The sequence below is a fragment of the Amborella trichopoda genome, chromosome 4 (genome assembly GCF_054954075.1).
Source record: "Amborella trichopoda isolate Santa Cruz 75 chromosome 4, AtrichopodaSantaCruz75HAP2 v2.0, whole genome shotgun sequence".
NCBI lineage: Eukaryota > Viridiplantae > Streptophyta > Magnoliopsida > Amborellales > Amborellaceae > Amborella > Amborella trichopoda.
The window spans coordinates 25100001-25122500 of record NC_142339.1 but is presented as its reverse complement, the minus strand read 5'-3'; the positions used below and the strand labels follow the sequence as shown (position 1 = coordinate 25122500).

The 22500-nt window shown below is 53.6% G+C and overlaps 1 non-coding gene and 2 pseudogenes across 1 annotated transcript in view; 1 reads left to right on the top strand and 2 right to left on the bottom strand.

Moving 5' to 3' along the window:
* LOC148782368 (18S ribosomal RNA) overlaps positions 1-291 on the bottom strand; it is a 1793-nt gene extending 1502 nt beyond the window's left edge. The window contains exon 1 of the ribosomal RNA XR_016055181.1: positions 1-291. This exon is cut by the window's left edge and continues 1502 nt beyond it. This is a non-coding gene — a ribosomal RNA (18S ribosomal RNA).
* A 15181-nt stretch (positions 292-15472) lies between these two features.
* On the bottom strand, positions 15473-16972 carry LOC148782367 (25S ribosomal RNA; annotated as a pseudogene).
* A 5224-nt stretch (positions 16973-22196) lies between these two features.
* Positions 22197-22500, top strand: part of LOC148782366 (18S ribosomal RNA) — a 1802-nt pseudogene continuing 1498 nt past the window's right edge.

Genomic DNA, 22500 nt, shown 5'->3' with positions numbered 1-22500 from the left:
CGCCAACACAATGGCCGTGCGATCCATCGAGTTATCATGATTCGCCAAAGCATCGGGCAAAGCCCGCGCTGGCCTTTTATCTAATAAATGCATCCCTTACAGAGGTCGGGATTTCTTGCACGTATTAGCACTAGAATTACTACAGTTATCCGAGTGGCAGGTACCATCGAACAAACTATAAATGATTTAATGAGCCTTTCGCAGTTTCACAGTCTGAATTAGTTCATACTTACACATGCATGGGTTAATCTTTGAGACAAGCATATGACTACTGGTAGGATCAACCAGGTAGCATCCCACAACGACATGGGAGAACCACACAGGATCCAAAGTAGGGGCCCGAATGGAACCCTGCATTTCGCTGCTAAATGAGGCTAGTGGTGGACGTCCATGCGGTGAGCCAACTCGGGGCCACACAAGTAAGCATCCTCCGGTACCAAGAGACATACGGAGTGCGCAAATGAAACCCAACAAGGGAATCAGAAAGTTGAACCGTACCAAGGGTGCCGCAAGAGAACAAGACCACAAGGAGAGTGACAGTGGGGCCAATGGCCCACAGCAACAATCTAAACACCAGCAGAACAAAATACACTTCCTTCTCAAAAGGGTATCGAATGCACACGCACAACAACTGCCACCATAGTAGGGGAGACGAGAAGAACATCCCAAAACAAAGATCAAATGTCGTTGCTCCAATAGGCGTATTAGCTTGCACTGGGAGATATTTATCTCACAGGTCGAGGCCAGAAAATCAAGCCACAAGATCCGTAAAACGTCCATGACCCACCAAAGCTGGGCAACAATCGAATAAAGGCCTACACTGGAAGAAGTCAGTACGTGTGAGAAACCACGACTAAAACGACATTACAAAACCCGAAAGATATGAGAGGCAAGGAACTAAAACAGCACGGAAGCTCATCGAGCGGGACATGTCATATTGCGCAAGGGACGCAACAGCTCAGCCTCAGGCCTGCAACCCCACCATCATCCATCATCCAGAGAGCGTCATGTCAAGGAGGGAAGCAGGACTTCATCTTGCTGCCATGGTTGGGCCATATCAAGTTTGTGATGCAACTGTACAGCGTCCGGACATCCCAACCACCATCACCCATACGTGAATCATGTCCGGTGGAGTGACGACCGTCATCCACTGCCAAAGATCAAAGATCAGGACATGCCATATTGCACCAGGGATGCAACGGTGCAGCCTCAGGCTTGCCACCCGGCCATCATCCAGAGGTGGGTCATGTCAGGAAAGGAAGCAGGACTTCATCTGGCAGCAATTGGTGGTGCCATATCACGTCTTAGAGACACGACGACGTAGTGTCGGGACATCCCCACCTCCTCGCCCAGCGCACAGCACTAGGATCGGTACCGAGGGAAACCATCGTCCACTGCACAAACACTTCGATCGGGGATAATGCACATGATGCCATATTGCGCCACGGACGCAACGGCGCAACCTGAGGACTGCCACCCCACCGTCATCCAGAGCGGATAGTGTCTGGGAGGGAAGCAAGACTTCTTCGAGCTGCTTTGGGCTGTATATCGCGTCTTAGACGTGGATGTACAACAATCAAGTTAGCTTCCCTAACCGCACCCGGAAGCACACCGTCATCCTGCTGCCTTGCTGATCGGATCCACATGGAGGTCGACCTTCATTCCCTACAAGTGTTTGCATGCGTCCAAGGGGAGGCGGCAGATGCATGTGTTTACCTAGTGCCGACTCTCCCCAACTATGTTTGATAGGTTAAAACATCAGAAATCCAAACGTGACTGCTATTCCATTGAAACTAGCATACACTTTTTTTTCTAAAGGGCAACCCATCCCACCACACCACCATGCCTAGTGCACAAGGACGTGTGCCCAAATCAGCTTTTCGGGGGAAAACACACAGTGGAGCATTGGACCTCAAGCTCCTGCACTGCCCCTCTTGGCCCATAAGACGGTGTTGGTGCATCCTAGTGCATCAGAATAGCTAGTGAGGTGGGATAGGGCGGCCTGGAGCACACCATAGTGCACTGTGTGGCGTGGATGGTGGGCACCGAGGTACGCATCTATGCACGGTGTCGTAAGGGCTAGGGGCATTACGCAGACATCTTGGGTAGGGGGCAACGAGGTGTGCGTCAAGGCACGACGCATCACCACACGCAGGATGGGCACACCCACGTAGTACACCCGGTGGGCATCGAGGTGTGTGCCTAGGCACATGGCGTCGCGAGGCCCTATGGGATGCCCGAGCAAGGCACACCCACACAGTACGGCTGGTGGGCACCGAGGTGTGCGCTTAGGCACAACGCATCGAGGGTCCACGGCATGAGGCACACCCACGCAGTACTCCTGGAGGACGCTTAGGAAAGCAGCGTCGTGAGGGCCTACCGGTAGACGAGCTAGGCACATCCACAAAGTATGCAAGGTGGGCACCAACATGTGTGCCTAAGCACAATGCCACAACTGGCTATAGATCGCATGAGTTAAGAACACACACGCCGTATGGGTGGTGAGCACTAAGGTGTGCGCCAAGGCAAAGCGCATCGTGGGTCGACGAGGCAAGGTACAACCACGCAGTAGGCCTGGCGAGCACCAAGGTGTGTGCCAAGGAACACGGTGTCGTGATGGCCTAAAGGTAGTCAAGCTAGGAACATCCACAAAGTACACCAAGTAGGCACCAACGTGTGTGCCTAGGCACAGTGCCGCAAGTGCCTTTAGGTTGCATGAGCTGGGAACACCCACGCGGTATGGGTGGTGAGCACTGAGGTATGCGCCTTGGCACAGCGCATCGAGTGTCCCCGGGTCATCCCAGGAAAGGCACACCCATACAGTATGCACCTGGTGGGCAACAGGTTGCGCACCTAGGCACGACGCAACAAGTGCCTACAGGTTGAACGAGCTGGGCTCAACAACGCGGCATGAGTGGCAAGCACCAAGGTGTGCGACTAGACAGAGCGCATCGGGGTACTCCAGGTCAACCAGAGAAGTGCACACTGACACATTGGCAGCGCCTTGTACAAATCATGAACCACGGCAACGCCCCACTCAGGTGCCCATCCCTCCAAACTACGTGTGATGCCTTAAAACACCTAAAATTCTTGAGAGACACCTATTGAGGTCATACTAGTATATATTTCCCCCCCTCACGACCCATACCACCTCATTGTTCAACATTTCATGCTAGGATGCATCACCAATGGCACGGTTGAAGGCAGGGTGGTGGGATGCCCGAGCAAGGGACACCCACGCAGTATGGGTTGAGGTATCTGTGGTGTGCGCCTAGGCACATGGCTCCGAAATGGCCTATGGGATGCCCGAGCAAGGCACACCCACATAGTATAACTGGTGGGCACCGAGGTGAGCACCTAGGTAAACGGCGTCATGAGGGCCTACCGGCTGTCGGGCAAGGCACACCCACGCAGTACGCTCGGTGGGCACCGAGGTGTGTGCCTAAGCACAGCGCCGCAAGTGCATGCAAGTTGCACTGGCAGGGAACACCCACACAATATGGGTGGTGAGAACGGAGGTGTGCACTTAGGCACAATGCATCGAGGGTCCTTGGGGCAAGGCAAACCCAAGCAGTATGCGCTTGGTGGGCAACGAGTTGCGTGCCTAGGCACGGCGCTGCGAGTGCCTACGGGTTGAACGAGCTAGGCACAACCACGCGGCATGGGTGCCGAGAACCAAGGTGTGCGACTAAGCAGAGCCCATCGAGGGTTTACCGGTGAGCAAGAGTAGGGCACACCCACGCATTGGCAGCACGCCTTGCCCAAATAACGTTCCTCAGCCTCCTCCCACCTAGGTGCCCATCCTTCCTGGGAATGTGTGATACCTTAAAACACTTGGAATTCCTAAGTGATACCTATTGGGGGTCAAACTAGCATATATTTGACCCCATCACGACCCATACCACCTCAATGCATAACGTTGCATCCTTGGGTGCATCACCACCACACGCAAAGTTTAAGGCAGGGGGCCTCGAGGGCCGACGGAAAGAATGAGCTAGGCACACCCACGCAGCATGGGTTGAGGGCTCCATGGTGTACGCCTAGGCACACGGCGTCGCGATGGCCTATGGGTTGCCTGAGCTAAGCACACCCACGCAGTTTGCCAGGTGGGCACAGAGGTGTGCACCTAAGTACAAGGCATCTCAAGGGCCTACGGGTCACCAAGCTAGGGACACCCAGGCAGTATGCCTGGGGTGCACCAATGTGTGTGCCTAGGCACAGCACAGCAAGTGCCTGCTGGTTGCACGAGCTGGGAACACCCATGCGGTTTGGGTGGTGAGCACTAAGCTGTGCCACTACGCACAACGCATCGAGGGCCGACGGGATCAGCCAGAGAAAGGCACACCCACGTATTGGCTGCGCCTGACACAAATCATGAAGCATGACTTCATCCCACTCAGGTTCCCATCCCTCCCAACTACGTGTGATGCCTTAAAACACCTGAAATTCTTAAGTGGCACCTATTGGGGTCAAACTAGCATATATTTTCCCCCTTCATGACCCATACAACCTCAATGAAAAACATTACGTGCATGGGAGCATCACCAATGGCACGGTTGAAGGCAGGGGGGTGGGATGCTCTAGCAAGGCACACCCACGTAGTATGAGTTGAGGGCTCCGTGGTGTGTGCTTAGGCACACGTCTCCAGGATGGCATAAGGGATGCCCGAGCAAGGCACACCCACGTAGTATGCCTGGTGGGCACCAAGGTGTGCGCCTAGACAAACGCTGTCACGAGGTCTTATCGGCTGCCGAGCTAGACACACCCACCCAATACACCTGGTGGGCTTCGAAGTGTGTGCCTGGGCATAGCACCACAAGTGCCTACAGGTTGCACGGGCTAGGAACACCCACACGATATAGGTGGTGAGCACGGAGGTGTAAGCCTAGGCACAGTGCATCGAGGGTCCACGGGGCAAGGCACATTGACGCAGTATGCACGAAGGGCACCAAGGTGTGTGCCTCGGCACACGGCGTCGCTAGCACCTACCGATAACGAAGCTAGGCACATCCACAAAGTACGCTTGGTGGGCACCAATGTGTGTCCCTAGGCACAACGCCACAAAAGAGCAAAGAACACCCACGCGGTATGGGTGGTGAGAGCTGAGGTGTGCGCCTAGGCACAACACATCGAGGGTCCACGGGGCAAGGCACACCTATGCAGTAAGCCTGGTGGGCACTGATGTGTGTGCCTAGGCACAAGGCGCCACGAGGGCCTATGGGATGCCCGAGCAAGGCACACCCACGCAGTATGCTTGGTGGGCAACGAGGTGAGTGCCTAGGCAAACGGTGTCGCGAGTTCCTATAGGTTGCATGAGTTGGGAATACGCACGCGTTATGGGTGGTGAGAACTGAGCTTTGCGTCTAGGCACAATGCATCGAGGGCCCTCAGGGTGAAGCACACCCATGCAATATGCCTGGTGGGCTCTTAGGTACATTGCATCGCAAGGGCCTACCGGTAGATGAGCTAGGCACATTCACAAAGCATGCCAGGTGGGCACCAACATGTGTGCCTAAGCACAACGCCGCAAGTGCCTACCGGTTGCATGAACTGGGAACACCCACGTGGTATGGGTGGTGAGCACTGAGGTGTGCGCCTAGGCACAGCGCATCGAGGGTCCACGAGGCACTCCACACCCACGCAATACGCCTGATAGGCACCGAGGTGTGCGCCTAGAAACACGGCGTCGTGAGGGCCTACCGGTAGCCACGCTAGGAACATCCACAAATTATGCCAGGTAGGCACCAATGTGTGTACCTAGGCATAGGGCAACAAGTGCCTACAGGTTCCTTGAACAGGAAACGCCCATGTTGTATGGGTGGTGAGCACTGAGGTGTGCGCCTAGGCACAACGCATCGAGTGTCCACGGCTCATCCCAAGAACGACACACCCATGCAGTATGCGCCTGGTGGGCAACGAGTAGAATGCTTAAGCACGACGCTGCGAGTGCCTACGGGTTGAACGAGCTGGGCACAACCACATGGCATGGGTGGCGAGCCCCGAGGTGTGCAACTAGGCAGAGCGCATCGAGGGTCTACAGGTTAGCCAGAGAAGGGCACACCCATGCATTGGCAGCATGCCTTGCCCAAATCGCGTACCTCAACCTCGTCCTAACCAGGTGCCCATCCTTCCCAAGTATGTTTGATGCCTTAAAAAACCTGAAATTCTTGAGTGACACGAGTTGGGGGTCAAACTAGCATATATTTGACCCCATCACGACCCATACCACCTCAATGCACAACGTTGCATCCTTGGGTGCATCACCACCACACGCACGGTTGAAGGTAGGGCCTCGAGGGTAGGTGGGATGAATGAGATAGGCACACCCACGCAACATGAGTTGAGGGCTCCATGGTGCGTGCCTAAGCACACGGCACCGCGATAGCCTACAGGTTGCCCGAGCAAGGCACACCCACGCAATTTGCCTGGTGGGCACCTAGTTATGCGCCTTGATACACAGCATCGCGAGGGCTTGCCAATCGCCGAGCTAGGGACACCCAAGCAGTACGCCTGGTGTGCACCAAGATGTGTGCCTAGGAACAGCCCAACAATTGCCTATAGGTTGCACGAGCTGGGAACACCCACGCGGTGTGGGTGGTGAGCACAGAGGTGTGCGCCTAGGCACAGTGCATTGAGTGTCCAACGGTTATCCCAGGAATGGCACACCCACGCAGTATGCCCCTGGTGGGCAATGAGTAGGGCGCCTGGGCATGGTGCTGCGAGTGCCTACAGGTTGAATGAGCTAAGCACAACCACGTGGCATGGGTGGCGAGCATCGAGGTGTGCGACTAGGTAGAGCGCATCGATGGACACCCACGCATTATCAGCATGCTTTGCCCAAATCACGCACCTCAGCCTTGTCCCAGCCAGGTGCCCATCCTTCCCAAGTATGTGTGATGCCTTAAAAAACCTGAAATTCTTGAATGACACCTGCTGGGGGTCAAACTTGCATATATTTGATCCGATCATGACCCATACCACCTCAATGCAAAACACTGCATCCTTGGGTGCATCGCCACTACACACACGGTTTAAGGCAGGGGGCCTCGAGGGTCGATGGGATGAACGAGCTAGGCACACCCACTTAGCATGGGTTGAGGGCTCCATGGTGTGCGCCTAAGCACATGACGCCACGATGGCCTACGAGATGCCTGAGCTAGGCACACCCACGTAGTTTTCCTGGTGGGCACTGAGGTTTGCACCTAGGTACACGGCATCGCCTGCTGGTCGTCGAGCGAGGGACACCCACGCTGTATTCCTGGTGTGCACCAAGGTGTGTGCCCAGGCACAACACGGCATGTGCCTAGGCACAGCACAGCGTGTCCCTAAGCACAGCGCAACAATTGCCTACAGGTTGCACGAGCTAAGAACATCCACGCGGTATGGGTGGTGAGCACTAAGCTGTGCGCCTCGGCGCAACGCATCGAGGGTCTACAAGTCAGCCGAGGAAAGGCACACCCATGCAGTATGGGTTGAGGGCTCGGCGGTGTGCGCCTAGGCACACAACGTTGCGGAGGCGTACGGGTTGCCGTATCAAGGCTCACCCATGCAGTATGCCTGGTGGGCACCGAGGTGCGTGCTTAGGCACACGGTGGGATGAAGGCCTGCGGGTCGCTAGAGCTGGGAACACCCACGAAGTATGCCTGGTGGGCACCGAGGTGTGCGCCTTGAAACAGAGCATCGAGGGTCCACACGTTAGCCCAAGCAAGGCTCACCCACGCAGTGTGCCTAGGCATACGACGCAGTGATGGCCTGGGGGTTGCCCGAGCAAGGCACAACCACGCAGTTTGCCTTGTGGAAAGAGAGGTGTGCTTCTAGGTGCACGGCGTCGAAAGGCCCTACCAATCGTCTAGCTAGGCACACCCACACAGTATGCCTGGTGGGCACCAAGGTGTGCGCCTAGGAACAGTGCATCGAGGGTTCATGGGTCAGCCCAGGCAGGGCACACCGAGGCAGTATGGGTTGAGGGCTCCGTGGTGTGCGCTTAGGCACAGGGCGCCACGTGGGGCTACGAATGGCCTGAGCCGAGCACAGCTTCGTAGTACGGTCGGTGGGGCCCGTTTGTCCTGAGCATGCCACAAGATATGGAGATGGGTGCGTGCATGCGTGCACATGTGTGCGGGCACGATTTTTTTATGCCTGTTTTGCAACTCTCGAGCCAACCACGAGACGCAGAGATGGGTCATAGCGGGTCGACGAATGGACCAACGACAGGACACAGGGTGGGGCAGTGCATGGCCGCGAGGCTCGGTGGGCGCTCTGGATGGTCCAACGAAGGCAACATGAGGGGCCGCCACATCCCCCTCAACAATGTACGATAACTTAAAACACCTGAAAATCCAGAGTGATACCTAATGGGGTCAAACTGGCATATGTTTTCCCCATGCACGACCCATACCACCTCATTGCACGGCGTTGCCTGCCTAGGTGCATCACCACACGAACGGTTGAAGGCAGGGGGCCTCGATGGGAGCGTCGAGGCACACGGTGCCGCGAGGGCCTTCAGGTTGCCCGAGCATGACGCACTCACACCGTACGTGTTGAGAGCTCCACGGTTTGTGCCCAGGCACATGTCGCCACATTGGCCTACGGATTGGCTTAGCAAGGCACACCCACAATGTATGCCTTGTGGGCACCGAGGTGTGTGCCTAGTCATACGACGTCGCGAGGGCCTATCGGGCCAGGCACACCCACGCAGTATGCCTGGTGGGCATCGAGGTGTGTGCTTATACGCATGGTTGGATGAGGTCCCATGGGTCGCTTGAGATGGGAACATCCACGCAGAATGCTTGGTGGGCACCGTGGTTTGCGCCTAGGAACAACGCATCGAGGGTCCACTGGTCAGCCCAAGTTGGGAACACCCATGTAGTATGGGTTGAGGGCTTCGTGGTGTGCGCCTAGGCACACGACTCCGGGATGGCCTAAGGGATGCCCGAGCAAGGCACACCCATGCAGTATGCCTGGTGGGCACCGAGGTGTGCACCTAGGCAAACGGTATCATGAGGGCCTACCGGCTGTCAGGCTAGGCACACGCACGCTGTACGCCCGGTGGGCACCGAGGTGTGTGCCTTGGCACAGCGCCGTAAGTGCATGCAAGTTGCATGGGCTGGGAACACCCTCGCGATATAGGTGGTGAGCACAGAGCTGTGCGCTTAGGCACAGTGCATCGAGGGTCCACAGGGCAAGGCACACCCACGCAGTATGCATGGTGGGCACCGAGGTGTGCACCAAGGCACACTGCGTCGACATCACCTACCGATAACCAAGCTAGGCACATCCACAAAGTACGCCAGGAGGGCACCAACATGTGTCCCTTGACACAGCGTCGCAAGTGCCTACAGGTTGCAAGAGCTAGGAATACCCATGCGGTATGGGTGGTGAGCGCTGAGGTCTGCCCCTAGGCACAACACATCGAGGGTCCACGAGGCAAGGCACACCCATGCAGTATGCCTGGTGGGCACCGACGTGTGCTCCTAGGCACGCGGCGTTGCGAGGGCCTATGGGATGCCCGAGCAAGGCACACCCACGTAGTATGGCTGGTGAGCACCAAGGTGTGCCCCTAGACAAACGACATCGCGAGTGCCTACAGGTTGCATGAGTTGGGAACACCCACACGTTATAGGTGGTGAGAACTAAGCTTTGCGCCTAGGCACAACGCATCGAGGGGCGGCGGGGCGAAGCACACCCTCACAGTATGCCTGATGGGCACCTAGGTACGCTGCGTCGTGAGGGCCTACCGGTAGACGATCTAGGCATATCCACAAAGTACGCCAGGTGAGCACCAACGTGGGTGCCTAGGCACAGCGCTGCAAGTGCTTACAAGTTGCATGAGCTGGGAACACCTACGCAGTATGGGTGGTGAGCACTGAGGTGTGCGTGTAGGCACAATGCATCGAGGGTCCACGGGGCAATCCACACCCACGCAGTATGCATGTTTGGCACTGTGGTGTGCGCCTAGGACCATGGTGTCGCGAAGGACTACCGGTAGCCAAGCTAGGAACATCCACAAAGTATGTCAGGTGGGCACCAACGTGATTGCCAAGGCACAGCGCCGCAGGTGCCTACAGGTTGCATGAGCTGGGAATGCCCACACGGTATGGGTGTTGAGCACTGAGGTGTGCGTCTAGGCACAACACATTGAGTGTCCACAGGTCGTCCCTAAAAAGGCACACCCACGTGGTATGCGTCAGGTGGGCAACGAGTAGCGCGCCTAGGCATGGTACTGCGAGTTCCTACGAGTTGAACGAGATGGGCACAACCATGTGGCATGGGTGGCGAGCATAGACATGTGCAACTAGGCATAGCGCATCGAGGGTCTATGAGTCAGCCAGCACAGGGCGCACCTACGCATTGGCAGCATGCCTTGCCTAAATCTCGTACCTCAACCTCGTCCCAACCAGGTGTCCATCCTTCCCAAGTATGTTTGATGCCTTAAAAAACCAGAAATTCTTGAGTGACACCTGTTGGGGGTCAAACTAGCATATATTTGACCCCATCACGACCCATACCACTACAATGCATAACGTTGAGTCCTTGGGTGCATCACCATCACACGCACGGTTGAAGGCAGAGGGACTCGAGGGCCAGTGGGATGAACGAGCTCGACACACCCACGCAACATGGGTTCAGGGCTCCATGGTGTGCGCCTACGCACACGGTGTCGTGATGGCCTACAGGTTGCCCCAGCAAGGCACACGCACACAGTTTGCCTAATGGGCACCGAGGCGTGCACCTAAGTACACGACATCGCGAGGGCCTGCCGGTCGCCGTGTTAGCGCCACCCAAGCACTATTCCTGGTGTACACCAAGGTGTGTGCCGAGGTACAGTGCAACAATTGCCTACAGGTTGCACGAGCTGGGAAGACCCATGCAGTACGGGTGGTGAGCACTGAGGTGTGCGCCTAGGCACAGCGCAGCGAGTGTCCACGGGTCATCCCATGAAAGGCACACCCACGCAGTATGCGCCAGGTGGGCAACGGGTAGCGCTCCTAGGAACTGCGTTGTGAGTGCCTACGGGTTGAACAAGCTGGGCACAACCACGTGGCATGGGTGGCGAGCACCGAGGTGTGCGACTAGGCAGAGCGCATCGATGATCTACGAGTCAGCCAGAGCAGGGCACACCCACGCATTGGCAGCATACCTTGCCCAAATCAAGTACCTCAGCCTCTCCCCAACCAGGTGCCTATACTTCCCAAGTATGTGTGATGCCTTAAAAAACTTGAAATTTTTGAGTGACACCTATTGTGGCTCAAACTAGCATATATGTGACCCCATCACGACCCATACCACTTCATTGCACAATGTTGCATTCTTGGGTGCATCACCACCACACGAGCGTTTGAAGGCAGGGGGCCTCGAGGGCTGGTGGGATGAACGAGCTACGCACACCCACGCAGCATGGGTTGAGGGCTCCATGTTGTGCGCTTAGGCACACGGGGCTGCGATGGCTTCAAGGTTGCCTGAGAAAAGCACACCTGCGCAGTTTGTCTGGTGGGCACCTAGGTACACTGCATCACTAGGGCCTGTCGGTCGCTGAGCTAGGGGCACCCACGCAATATGCCTGGTGTTCACAAAGGTGTGTGTCTAAGCACATCGCAGTGTGTGCCTAGGCACAACGCAACAATTACATGCAGGTTGCACGAGCTGGGAACACCCACGTGGTATGGGTGGTGAGCACTAAGCTGTGCGCCTAGGCACAATGCATTGAGTGTCCACAAGTCAGTCGAGGCAAGGCACATCCATGCAGTATGGGTTGAGGGCTCCACAGTGTGTGCCTAGGCACAAGGCGCCGCAGAGGCATACAGGTTGCCCGATCATGGCACACCCACACAATATGCCTGGAGGGCACTGAGGTGTGTGCCTAAGTGCACGGTGGGATGCGGTCCTATGGGTCGCCCGAGATGGGAACACCCACGCAGAATGCCTGGTGGGCACAGAGGTTTGTGTTTAGGAACATCGCATAGAGGGTCCACGTGTCAGCCCAAGCTAGGAGAACCCAAGCAGTATGGGTTAAGGGCTCCTTGGTGTGCACCTAAGCACACGGTGCCGCGTGTGGCAATGGGTGGTGGGTAGGCTCGAGCTTGGGGAACCAGCCGCGGTGCGTGCTTGCGTGGGTCATGCCTAAGTGTCGTGTGCCGTGTGCGTGTTGCTCGTGTGCATGCACGTGTGTGTGCTCACAGTTTTTATATGCCCATTTTGCAGCACCCAAGCCAGCCACGAGATGCGGAGATGGGTCATAGCGGGTCGACAAATTGACCAACGATGGGACACAGGGTGGGGCAGTGAGTTGCCTCGATGGGCGATAAGGACTCGTCCAACGAATGTAACATTAGGGGTCGCCGCCCCATCCCCCTCAATAATGTACGATAACTTAAAACACCTGAAACTCCAGAGTGACACCTAATGGGGTCAAACTGGCAAATGCTTTCCCCAAGCACGACCCATACCACCTTATTGCAATGCGTTGCCTGCCAGGGTGCATCACCACACGCACGGTTGAAGGTAAGGACATCGACGGCCAGTGGGATGCCCGAGCTTGGCACACCCATGTAGCATGGTTGGTGGGCATCGAGTTGAGCGTCTAGGCACATGGTGCTGCAAGGTCCTTCGGGTAGCCCGAGCATGGCGCACCCATGCCGTATGGGTTGAGGGCTCCGTGGTGTGCGCTCGGGCACACGAAGCCGTGGTGGCCTACGGGTTGTCTAAGCAAGGCACACTCATGCAGTATGCCTGGTGGGCACCGAGGTGTGCGCCTCGGCACACGACGTCGCGAGGGCCTACCGAGCCAGGCACACCCACGCAGTATGCCTGGTAGGCACCGAGGTGTGTGCCTAGGCGCACGGTGGGATGAGGTCCTACGAACCTCCCGAGATGGGAACACCCACGCAGAATGCCTGATGGGCATCGAGGTTTTTGCCTAGGAACAGTGCATCGAGGGTCCACGGTTAGCCCAAGCTAGGAACACTCATGTAGTATGGGTTGAGGGCTCCGTGGGGTGCGCCTTGACATCCAGTGTTGCATGTGGCTACGAGTGGTGGGCATGCTCGAGCTGGGTCAACCCACGGTGGTGAGCGCATGCGTGTGTCATTTTAAAGTGCATAAGTTCATAAGTGTCGTGTGCGCATCGTGCGTCTAGCACGTGCAATCCGGTGTGTGCGTGTGCGGTTCTTTTATGCCCATTTTGCGGCTCTTGAACCAGCCACGAAATGTAGAGATCGGTCATAGAGGGTCGACGAGTGGACCAACGACGGGACACGAGGTGGGGCAATGCGTGGCCACAAAGCCCGGTGGGCAGTCAGGACGGGTCCAACGAAGGCAACATGAGGGGTCTCCCCATCGCCCTCAACAATGTACGATAACTTAAAACATCTGAAACTCCTGAGTGACACCTAATGGCGTTAAACTGGCATATGTTTTCCCCAAGCATGACCCATACCACCTCAATGCATGGTGTTGCTTGCTTGGATGCATCACCACACGCACGGTTCAAGGTCGGGGGCCTCGACGGCCGGTGGGAAGGCCAAGCATGGCACAACCACGAAGTATGGATGGTGGGCATCGAGTTGAGTGTCGATGCACATGGTTCCACGAGGGTCTCCGGGTAGCCCTAGCGTGGCACACCCACGCCGTATGGGTTGTGGGCTTCGTGGTGTGCGTATAGGCACTCGGTGCCGCGGGGGTCTATGGGTTGCCCGAGCAAGGCACACCCACGCAGCATGCCTGGTGGGCACCGAGGTGTGCGCCTAGGCACACGGCATCGCGATGGCCTGCCGGGCCTGGCAAACCCACGCAGTATGCCAGATGGGCACCGAGGTGTGTGCCTCTGCACATGGTGGGATGAGGGCCTACGGGTTGACCGAGATAGGAACACTCACGTAAAATGCCTAGTGGGCACCAAGGTTTGCGCTTAGGAACAGCGCATCGAGATTCCACGGGTCACCCCATGAAGGGAACACCCACACAGTAGGGGTTGAGAGCTCTGTGGTGTGTGCCTAGGCACACGGCGCCGCGTATGGCTATGGATGGTGGGCAGGCTCGAGCTGGGTGAACCCACCCGGTGCGCATGTGCGTGCGTCATGCCAAAGTGCCTAAGTGTCGTGTGCCATGTGCGCTCTGGGCATCGCACGGCTGCCTGTCCTTGTGTGCTCGGGCTGTTTTTTAATGCCCATTTTGCAGCTCCCGAGCCAGCCACAAGATGCGGAGATGGGTCATAGCGGGTCGACGAATGGACCAACGATGGGACACGGGGTGGGCCGATGCGTGGCCACGAGGCCCAATGGGCGGTCAGGATGGGTCCAACGAAGGCAACATGAGGGGCTGCCCCATCCCCCTCAACAACGTACGATAACTTAAAACACTTGAAACTTCAGAGTGACACCAAATGGGGTCAAACTAGCATATGTTTTACCTAAGCACGACCCATACCACCTCAATGCACGACGTTGCCTGCCTGGGGGCAACACTACACGCAAGGTTGAAGGTAAAGGGCCTCGACTGTCGGTGGTATCCCAGAGCATGGCACACCAACGCAATTTGGTTGGTTAACACTGAGTTGAGCGTCGATGCACACGGTGCCGCGAGGGCCTCCGGGTAGCCCAAGCATGGCACACCCACGCCGTACGGGTTGAGTGCTTCGTGGTGTGTGCCCGAGCACACGGTGCCGTGGGGGCCTACGGGTTGCCCGGGTAAGGCACACCCACACAGTATGCCTGGTGGGCACCGAAGTGTGCGCCTAGGCACACGGCATCACGAGGGCCTATCGGGCCAGGCACACCCACGTAGCATGCCTTGTGGGCACCAAGGTGTGTGTTTAGGAGCATGGTGGGATGAGGGCCTACGGGTTGACCGAGATGGTGTGTGCCTACGGCCGGTGGGATGCCTGAGCTTCCTGGGGGCATCATCACACGCATTGTTGAAGGCAAGGGGCCTCGACAGCCGGTGGAATGCCCAAGCATGGCACACCCACGCAGTATGGTTGGTGGGCATCGAGTTGAGCGTCGATGCACACAGTGCCACAAGGGCCTCGGGGTAGCCCGATCATGGCACACCCACGCTGTATGGGTTGAGGGCTCCACGGTGTGCGCCTAGGAACACGGCACCGCAGGGGCCTACGGGTTGCTTGGGCTCCAAGGTGTGTGCCTAGGCGCACGGTGGGATGTTAGGCACACCCACACAGTCGTTGGTGGTTGGCACCAAGATGTGCATGCCAAGGCATGGGGTTCTAACGTGACGCACCATCAATGCATATCACTGCACCCCCTGAAGCCACCGTGATGCATGGCCCAGGCTAGTGGTGCACGCCTCAAGGCCACCCGCACTTCTTTCTGGCCTTCAGACGTGATTATTGTCAAAGGTATGCCATTTAGCTTCCAGCGAGGCCTGGATATCCGAAGGTTCACAAGGCACTAACTCCGAACCACTTGTGCTCGGTTTGTGTAGTTTTAAATTTGGGGGGGTGTGGGGAGGGGGGGACGAATCGTTGCGACACAGGGCTGAATCTCAGTGGATCGTGGCAGTAAAGCCACTCTGTCACTTACAATACCCCGTCTCGTATTTAAGTCATCTGTAAAGGATTCTGCCTACCGGCCGAAGGGAATTGCATTGCAAGGCAGTCCCCCGCAGAGCATCTGCTATGGAAGGTTTCACAAACGACTCGAGCCCCTGGGGTGCACGAGTGCAGCCCTCTTGTGGGTCGGCAAACGGGCGGAGGATACAGGCTCCACTTTCTAGCTTGGATTCTGACTTAGAGGCGTTCAGTCTTAATTCCGCACACGGTAGCTTCGCACCACTGGCTTTTCAACCAAGCACGATGACCATTTGTGTGAATCAATGGTTCCTCTCGTACCAAGTTGAATTACTATTGTGGAACTCTCATCAGTAGGGTAAAACTAACCTATCTCAAGATGGTCTAAACCTAGCTCATGTTTCCTATTGGTGGGTGAACAATCCAACACTTGACGAATTCTGCTTCACAATGATAGGAAGAGCCAACATCAAAGGATCAAAAGCAATGTTGCTGCGAACGCTTGGTTGCCACAAGCCAGTTATCGATGTGGTAACTTTTTTGGCACCTCTAGCTTCAAATCCTGAAGGTCTAGAGGATTGATAGGCGGCCACGCTTTCATGGTTCGTATTCGTACTTAAAATCAGAGTGAAACGAGCTTTTACCCTTTTGTTCCACATGAGATTTTTGTTCTCGTTGAGCTCATCTTAGGACACTTGTGTTATCTTTTAACAGATGTGCCGCCCTAGCCAAACTCCCCACCTGACAATGTCTTCTGCCCGAATGGGCTCGCCTAAAGCAAGCCTTGGAGCTAAAACGAGGGGCAATGCCCCGCCTCCGACTCACGGAATAAGTAAAATAATTTTAAAAGTAGTGGTATTTCACTTGCACCACAGGGGGCGGCTCCCACTTATCCTATACCTCTCGAGTCATTTCACAAAGTCGGACTAGAGTTAATCTCAACAGGGTCTTCTTTCCCCATTGATTCTTCCAAGCCCATTCCCTTGGCTGTGGTTTTGCTGGATAGTAGATAGGGATAGTGGGAATCTCGTTAATCCATTCATGTGCGTCACTAATTAGATGACAAGGCATTTGGCTACCTTAAGAGAGTCATAGTTACTCCCGCCGTTTACCCGCGTTAGGTTGAATTTCTTCACTTTGACATTCAGAGCACTGGGCAGAAATCACATTGTGTCAACATCCGTTGGGACCATCGCAATGCTTTATTTTAATTAAACAGTCGGATTCCCCTTGTCCGTACCAGTTATGAGACGTCTGTTTGATGCTTAGGGAAGGCCCCCAGGGGGGCCGTTCCCTGTCTGTCCCCCGGCTGACACGAGGTGACCCACTCTCACTGCGGGAGCAGCTTGAACAATCTGCCGACACCCCCGGGCCCAGCCCTCCGAGCCAATCCTTTTCCCAAAGTTATGGATCCATTTTTTCGACTTGCCTTGCCTACATTGTTCCATCGACTAGAGGCTGTTCACCTTAGAGAAGGGGTAATAAGTCCCCAATGGACTCGTCAAGTTGGTTAGGTGCCTCGATCTCGCCCTCCAAATCTGGATGATCTGGCAGCATGTATCTCGGATTTCTGACGAACTCGGGATTTGGGATCGTTCTCTCAAAACCTTGCGCAAGAGCAATGGCAGGTATACCAACCGAGGAGAGAGGAATTGAAGGTGGGTTTAGGACTTTCTCTGGCTGGCTTGCATGGCCACCCCCTTAGATCATGAAGAAAGCCCCCCAGCTGCTTTATTTGATTCGAAATCGCCTCCCTTGACCTGTAATCCTCTTGTTTTCTGCACAACACTTCTACGGTTACCTTGTACGACAAAGTGGGTCAAAGAGACCCACCCTTGTTTTAGGGAAACGTACATTCACATGAGAGGGTGATGAAGCATAAGGTTCAAATAAAGATAGAAAAGGGAAGAAAACATGACAAAGAGACGAGACTAGCATTGCGGCCGGGAAGTCATCAACTCGGAGTGGTAGCAAGATGGGCATGGTTCTTAGAACCAACACAGTGGCAATGCTACTTGAAACCGAGATCGATATGGAAGTGCTAGGCTAAGTCTACCCTCAATCAAGTGAGAAGAGACAAGAGAATGAAAAGAAGAGAGAAGACGACAAAGAGATGGGGTCCCGATGGCATTAAGCGTTGCTGCTCACGACCATGGAGTAGCAGTGTCATGGCCCTTGGGCGATGCTCGACACTACTCCTCATGGCTAGAGAGAGAGAAATGAACGACGACCGGAGCTAAGCATCATCGTTGGCAACATAAGAAAACAATATGCCCCCACACGGGCGGCGATAGTTTCTGATGTAGCGACGTGGGACACCAGAAGGACGAAGATGGACACCGAACACAGGAAGGAAGTTTTCGGACAGTGGTAGACGTTGCTGAGGCCTATAACAGGCAGCGATGGGTATCGTCATCTGCTATAGACGTGCAACAGGGAAGGACCCCTACAAGCGGCAACAGGTTTTGCCATTTGAGTTCTTCACTAAGATGTCCAAGCTATGCCTATGGATAACGATGGGCAGCGCCGTCTACAAGCCCAACTGGACGAAAGAGATAGAAGAAAAGAAGGAGAAGGAGAGTCCTGCATGGCACTGCCATCACCGTGTGCGACCTGTGTGACCTCAGGGGAGGCATGCACGACGCGACCACTACCGTGAATGACCCCTGTGAGGAACTTAGATGTAGTTAGGTACCTCGAACTCACCCTCTGGATCTTTGAGGATTGGGTAGCACGTGTCTCGAGTTTTAGGAGAGACCTGAGACTTTTGAGATCGCTCTCTCGAGAACCTCGTTTGAAAATGAGGGCAGGTGTTACCAACCAGTGAGAGAGATTTAAGGTGGGTTCAGGACTTACTTGGGCTGGCTCGTGTGGGCGCCCTCTTAGATCACAAAGAAAGGCCCCAAGTAAAAATTGATTCAGAATCACCTTCCTTTGCTTGTATTCTCTTGTTTTCTGCAATCACACACATATGACAAATATTATAAGACAGGTGGGTCAACGGACTTCACATTTTCCTCTTTAACGAATGTAAACAAGCATGCGCACATAAAAGAAGAAGAGAAGAATAAGAGAAGAAAGATGAGGGAGATAAGAATTTGATTAGGCTGGGAGATCAACGCAGTAAGTAAGCTCGTGAATAATTGGCCTGACATAGTCATAAAATGGGCTCGATAATTCAGACCAGCTCACATGATTACTAATAGACGTCAATACCAATACTGACTAGCTAGACATGATGGTTAATTTGTTGTAGTAATAAAGTAGGCACAGTAATTTTGGCACAACAACATTATGGCTAAACTACAGAAATATCATAAGAGGCTAATCTCAACCTTTCTTAATCAAACGAAAGGATAACATAAATGAATGAAAATCATAAAGAAGTAAGAGAATGAGAAATAGAAGAGAAAGATGGAGAGGAAAAGAAAGATGGAGAAGAGGGTGAACGACACAGTCAGCACTAGGCATCGTCGGTTGGATTGGAATGAGAAGAGAGACACGAACATAGTTGCGTTAGGTCTCATCAACTGTGTTGAAGAAAAGAGGAGAGAGAAGATGCAGTTGGCACTGAGCATCACCGGTTGGGTTAGAAAGAGGAGAGAGGGATGAACATAGTCGGTGCTAAGCTTAGTCAAGTGTGTTTAAGAAAATAGTAGAGAGGAGATGCAGTCAGTGCTGAGCATCACTAGCTGGGTTGGAAGAGAAGAGAGAGAAGATGCAGTTGGAGTGAAGCATCATCGACTGGGTTGGAAGAGAAGAGAGAGAAGATGCAGTTGGTCCTAGGCTTCACCGATTGAGTCAGACAGAGAAGAGAGAGAAGATGCAGTCTGTGTTAGGCTTCGCTGACTGTATTAAAAGAGAAGAGAGAAGATGCAGTGGACGTTAGGCTTCGTTGACTGAGTCAAACAGAGAAGAGAGAGAAGACATAGTCAGTGTTAAGCTTCATCGACTGTATTAGACGAAGAAGAGAAAGAAAATGCAGTCAGCGCTAGGCTTCACCGACTGAGTCCGACAGAGAGGAGAGAGAAGATACAGTTGACGATGGGCTTTACCGACTGTATTCGATGAAGAAGAGGGAGAAGATGCAATCATATCTAGACTTCACTGACTGAGTCAGAGAGAGAACAGAGAAGATGTAGTTGGTGCTAGGCTTCGTTGACTATATTAGACGAAGAACAGAGAGAAGATGCAGCCGGCACTAAGCTTCATCGACTATATTAAATGAAGAAGAGAGAGAAGAAAATAGGAAGAAGAGAGAAAGAGATAGAGATGAAAAGAAGAGAGAGAAAGAGAGATAGAGATGAGAGGAGAGAGAGAAAGATGAAAAGAAGAGAGAAATAGAGAGATAGAGATGAGAGAAAGAGAGAGATAGACAAAAAGAAAAGAGGAAGAGAATAGAGATGAAAAGAAGAGAGAGATAAAGACGAGCAGAAGAGTGAAATAGAGAGAGATGAGAAAAAGAGAGAAAGAGATAAAGATGAGAAATAGGGGAGGAGAGAGAAAGAGGGTAGGAGAGAGAAAGTTACCTTATCGAAGGGTACCAAAGGATACCGAACCTTTTCTTCTCTCTCCATTCTCTCTCTCTAAGACGTATCCATGAGCTCAAGCAAAATTCAGAACTTCATTGATTGATCCAAGAAAATGAATCTCCGTCTTTGTACAATGAGGCATTGCCTGTTTATATAGAATTGGGCTAAAATATGGGTGTAAACCAAAAAACTAGCTAAAATTAAAGATAATTACAATTTGATTGAATTAAAATAAATTCTAAAAATAGGTGCAAAAGGACTGTTTTTCCCTTACCTTACAATTGTGGAATTTTGAAACAGTCCCTGCTGCTGCCCGAAAACTTGTGTGATCATCCATGGCTGACCCAGGGTTGTTTTGATGCCTATTTTATCAAAAGATTATTGTGGCATGGCAATCATTTTGATACCAACTTCGAGCCATGAATCATGTTTTTGAGCCATGATCATGAGACTTGAATTTTTGATGAATCTTGAAAACTTTGGATCGATTGTGTGCTCATTTCTTGATGTTTACTTCAGTTTCTTCATTGAAGCACGCTGAGAATGTCTTCACGACCACATTGCAATAAACGCAGCTTGATTTCATGTCTGGATGAATATTTTGTCATCTTTAAGTTTTTTACTTGAATCTTGAAATCTAGCAGCAAGATTTTACAGCAGCTTCGATGCCTTCGTGTGTGAAATCAAACCGTTCATCGTATGCGGGGTTCGGGCCAGAGATAACCACGGACCTTACACACATAATGCAAATGGTTTCGTGCCGATCAGGTATTCGCGCATTGTGATTCGGCCACCGGAGTGGGGCATGCTGCTGTTGAACTTTATGCAATTTCTGAGTGATGGTGGGTGCGATGTCCCGACGCTGCACCGTCGTGTCTCAGGCGTGATATGCCCCAACCGTGGCAGCCAGATGAAGTCCTGCTTCCCTCCTTGACATGACCCTCTTTGGATGATGGTGGGGTTGCAGGCCGGATGCTGCGACGTTGTGTCCTTAGCACAATATGACATGCCTTTGGCAGGGGATGACGGTTTGTCTAGCCACCGGACATGATTTGCCTCTAGGTGATGGTGGTGGATGTCCTGACGCTGGCCCTCGAGTCGTAGATGTGACGTAGCCCAACTATGGTAGCTAGATGAAGTCCTGCTTCCCTCCCTGACGTGACCCTCTCTGTATGATGGTTGGGTGGCAGGCCGGAGGCTGTACCTTTGTGTTTTACGAGCAATATGGCACCATGTGCATGGTAACGGAGTGTGGTACCATGTTCATTGTTCCGATCGAATAGTTTTAGCAGTGGACGGTGGTTCCCCTCGGCACTGATTCTAGGCGTAGTCCTGGGAGATGAAGTCCCGACACTGTGCTTTTGTGTCTCCCAAATGTGATATGGCCCCAACCATTGTAGCCAGATCAAGTCTTGCTTCACTCCCTGACATGACCCCGCTCTGGATGATGGTGGGGTGGCAGGCCTGTGGCTGCACTGTTGTATTCCTTGCGCAATATGGCATGTCCCGCTCAATGAGCTTTCGTGTTGTTTTAGTTCCATGCCTTTCATATCTTCTGGGTTTTGTAATGTCGTTCAAGTCGTGGTTTCTCCCACGTATCGACTTCTTCCAGTGCTAGCCTTCATTCGCGTGTTGCCCAGCTCTGGTGGGTCATGGACGTTTTGCAGATCTTACAGCTTGATTTTCTAGCCTCTGCCCGTGAGATGAATATCACCCAGTGCAAGCTAATGCGACTATGAGAGCAACGGTGTTTGGTCTTTGTTTTGGGATATTCTTCTTGTCTCCCCTACTATGGTGGCAGTTGTTGTGTGTGTGCATTCGATACCCTTTTGAGATGGCAGTGTATTTTTTTTAGCTAGTACTTGGATTGTTGTTGTGGGCCATTGGCCCCACGGTTGCTCTCCTCGTGGGCTTGTTCTCTTGTGGCACCCTTCGTATGGTTCCACATTTCGATTCCCTTGTTTGGTGCTGTTTGGGCTCTCCATATGTCTCTTGATATCGGAGGATGCTTACTTGTGTGGCCTTGAGTTGGGTCACTGCATGAAAGTCCACCACTGGCCTCATTTGGAACCGAAATGCAGGGTTCAATTCGATCCCCTACTTTGGGTCCCTTGTGGTTCCCCCATGTCGTTGTGGGATGCTACCTGGTTGATCCTGCCAGTAGTCATATGCTTGTCTCAAAGATTATGCCATGCATGTGTAAGTATGAACTAATTCAGACTGTGAAACTGCGAATGGCTCATTAAATCAGTTATAGTTTGTTTTATGGTACCTGCTACTCAGAGAACCGTAGAATTCTAGAGCCAATACGTGCAAGAAATCCAACCTCTGGAAGACATGCATTTATTAGATAAAAGGCTAGCGCAGACTTTACCTGATGCTTTGAAGAATCATGATAACTGGACAGATCGCATGGCCATTGTGCTGGCGACACATCATTCAAAT